Source organism: Rana temporaria, chromosome 4 (genome assembly GCF_905171775.1).
Source record: "Rana temporaria chromosome 4, aRanTem1.1, whole genome shotgun sequence".
Lineage (NCBI taxonomy): Eukaryota > Metazoa > Chordata > Amphibia > Anura > Ranidae > Rana > Rana temporaria.
In genome coordinates, this window is record NC_053492.1 from 184,393,019 (window position 1) to 184,396,855 (window position 3,837).

A 3,837-nucleotide genomic window follows, 5' to 3' on the forward strand; every position below is an offset into this window, starting at 1 on the left:
TTAGTAATTTCCCCCCCCCCCGGTGTCATGTGACTTGTTAGTCTTACAAGGTCTCAGGTGTGAATGGGGAGCAGGTGTGTTAAGTTTGGTGTTATCGCTCTCACTCTCTCATACTGGTCACTGGAAGTTCAACATGGCACCTTATGGCAAAGAACTCTCTGAGGATCTAAAAAAGGATTATTGTTCTATATAAAGATGGCCTAGGCTATAAGAAGATTGCCAATACCCTGTAACTGAGCTTCAGCATGGTGGCCAAGACCATGCAGCGGTTTAACAGGACAGGTTCCACTCAGAACAGGCTTCGCCATGGTCGACCAAAGAAGTTGGGTGCACGTGCTCAGCATCATATCCAGAGGTTGTCTTTGGGAAATAGACGTATGAGTGCTACCAGCATTGCTGCAGAGGTTGAAGTGGTAGGGGGCTAGCCTGTCAGTGCTCAGACCATAAGCTGCACGCTACATCAAATTAGTCTGCATGGCTGTCGTCCCAGAAGGAAGCCTCTTCTAAAGATGATGCACAAGAAAGCCCCTGCAAATAGTTTGCTAAAGACAAGCAGACTAAGGACATGGATTACTGGAACCATGTCCTGTGGTCTGATGAGACCAAGATAAACTTTTTTGGTTCAGATGGTGTCAAGCGTATGTGGCAGCAACCAGGTGAGGAGTACAAAGACAAGTGTGTCTTGCTTACAGTCAAGCATGGTGGTGGGACTGTCATGGCCTGGAGCTGCGGACACTAGGGAGCTACAGTTCATTGAGGAAACCATGAATGCCATCATGTACTGTGCAATACTGAAGCAGAACATGATCCCATCCCTTCGGAGAATGGGGTGCAGGGCAGTATTCCAACATAACGACTCCAAACACACCTCCAAGGTGATCACTGTCTTGCTAAAAGAGCTGAGGGTAAAGGTGATGGACTGGCCAAGCATGTCTCCAGACATAAACACTATTAAGCATTTGTGGGGCATCCTCAAACAAAAGGTGGAGGAGTGTAAGGTCTCTAACATCCACCAGGTCCGTGATGTCGTTATGGAGGAGTGGAAGAGGACTCCAGTGCCAACCTGTGAAGCTCTGGTGAACTTCATGCCCAAGAGGGTTAAGGCAGTGCTGGAAAATAATGGTGGCCACACAAAATATTGACACTTTGGGCCCAATTTGGACATTTTTACTTAGGGGTGTACTCACTCTTGTTGCTAGTGGTTTAGATATTAATGGCTGTGTGCTGAGTTATTTAGAGGGGACAGAAAATATACACTGTTATTCAATCTGTGCACTCACTACTTTACACTGTAGCAAAGTGTTATTTCTTCAGTGTTGTCACATGAAAATATATAATAAAATATTTACAAAAATGTGAGGGGTGTACTTACTTTTGTGAGATACTGTATATGGTATTTGGAAAAAATATTTTCTCATTTGAAACTATCTTAGCCTTTTGGCTAAGATCAAGTGTAACATCTGTTCTTATCTACAGGGAGTGCAGAATTATTAGGCAAATTAGTATTTTGACCACATCATCCTCTTTATGCATGTTGTCTTACTCCAAGCTGTATAGGCTCGAAAGCCTACTACCAATTAAGCATATTAGGTGATGTACATCTCTGTAATGAGAAGGTGTGTGGTCTAATGACATCAACACCCTATATCAGGTGTGCAGAATTATTAGTCAACTTCCTTTCTTTTGGCAAAATGGGTCAAAAGAAGGACTTGACAGGCTCAGAAAAGTCAAAAATAGTGAGATATCTTGCAGAGGGATGCAGCACTCTTAAAATTGCAAAGCTTCTGAAGCGTGATCATCGAACAATCAAGCGTTTCATTCAAAATAGTCAACAGGGTCGCAAGAACCTTTTAGAAAAACCAAGGCGCAAAATAACTGCCCATGAACTGAGAAAAGTCAAGCGTGCAGCTGCCAAGATGCCACTTGCCACCAGTTTGGCCATATTTCAGAGCTGCAACATCACTGGAGTGCCCAAAAGCACAAGGTGTGCAATACTCAGAGACATGGCCAAGGTAAGAAAGGCTGAAAGACGACCACCACTGAACAAGACACACAAGCTGAAACGTCAAGACTGGGCCAAGAAATATCTCAAGACTGATTTTTCTAAGGTTTTATGGACTGATTAAATGAGAGTGAGTCTTGATCGGCCAGATGGATGGGCCCGTGGCTGGATTGGTAAAGGGCAGACAGCTCCAGTCCGACTCAGACGCCAGCAAGGTGGAGGTGGAGTACTGGTTTGGGCTGGTATCATCAAAGATGAGCTTGTGGGGCCTTTTCGGGTTGAGGATGGAGTCAAGCTCAACTCCCAGTCCTACTGCCAGTTTCTGGAAGACACCTTCTTCAAGCAGTGGTACAGGAAGAAGTCTGCATCCTTCAAGAAAAACATGATTTTCATGCAGGACAATGCTCCATGACACGCGTCCAAGTACTCCACAGCGTGGCTGGCAAGAAAGGGTATAAAAGAAGAAAAACTAATGACATGGCCTCCTTGTTCACCTGATCTGAACCCCATTGAGAACCTGTGGTCCATCATCAAATGTGAGATTTACAAGGAGGGAAAACAGTACACCTCTCTGAACAGTGTCTGGGAGGCTGCGGTTGCTGCTGCACGAAATGTTGATGGTGAACAGATCAAAACACTGACAGAATCCATGGATGGCAGGCTTTTGAGTGTCCATGCAAAGAAAGGTGGCTATATTGGTCACTGATTTGTTTTTGTTTTGTTTTTGAATGTCAGAAATGTATATTTGTGAATGTTCAGATGTTATATTGGTTTCACTGGTAAAAATAAATAATTGAAATGGGTATATATTTTTTTTTTGTTAAGTTGCCTAATAATTATGCACAGTAATAGTAGTCACCTGCACACACAGATATCCCCCTAAAATAGCTAGAATTTAAAAAAAAAAAAAAAACTACTTCCAAAAAATATTCAGCTTTGATATTAATGAGTTTTTTGGGTTCATTGAGAACATGTTTGTTGTTCAATAATAAAATGAATCCTCAAAAATACAACTTGCCTAATAATTCTGCACTACCTGTATTTAATGTCATATTTTTCCCTTATCTGGGGACCATATATTAAATAGATTTTTAAAACAGGGAGATGGAAGAAGAGCTTGCTCTGTCCTTTCCACACATTGACCTGGTATTGCATTACCTCCAGGACCGATGCAAAAAAAAAAATGTAGTACAAGGGCCTGTATCGGTGGAATTTGAACTTCTGTAGATGGCATTTGACATCACTTGAGATGTTTCTGATATAATTCAGAAGTCATTAACAGATGCATTTCACCGGAAGTTGACGTCCTTATTAAATGGCATTCAAGCAGGTTTTGCATTCCAATACAGTGGGGATCAAAAGTTTGGGCACCCCATGTAAAAATTTGTATTAATGTGCATAACGAAGCTTAGGAAAGATGGAAAAATCTCCAAAAGGCATCAAATTACAGATTAGACATTCTTATAATATGTAAAAAAAAAGTTAGATTTTATTTCCATCATTTACACTTTCAAAATTACAGAAAACAAAAAAATGGCGTCTGCAAAAGTTTGGGCACCCTGCAGAATTTATAGCATGCACTGCCCCCTTTGCAAAGCTGAGACCTGCCAGTGTCATGGATTGTTCTCAATCTGGGAAGACCAGGTGATGTCAATCTCAAAGGTTTTAAATGCCCAGACTCATCTGACCTTGCCCCAACAATCAGCACCATGGGTTCTTCTAAGCAGTTGTCTAGAAAGCTGAAACTGAAAATAGTTGACGCTCACAAAGCTGGAGAAGGCTATAAGAAGATAGCAAAGCGTTTTCAGATGTCAATATCCTCTGTTCGGAATGTA

The 3,837-nt window shown here is 41.9% G+C and overlaps 2 pseudogenes; both read left to right on the plus strand.

Moving 5' to 3' along the window:
* The first annotated feature begins 1,421 nt into the window (after nt 1–1,421).
* Nucleotides 1,422–1,525, plus strand: LOC120938747 (annotated as a pseudogene).
* A 1,486-nt stretch (nt 1,526–3,011) lies between these two features.
* On the plus strand, nt 3,012–3,182 carry LOC120938668 (annotated as a pseudogene).
* Nucleotides 3,183–3,837: the final 655 nt, after the last annotated feature.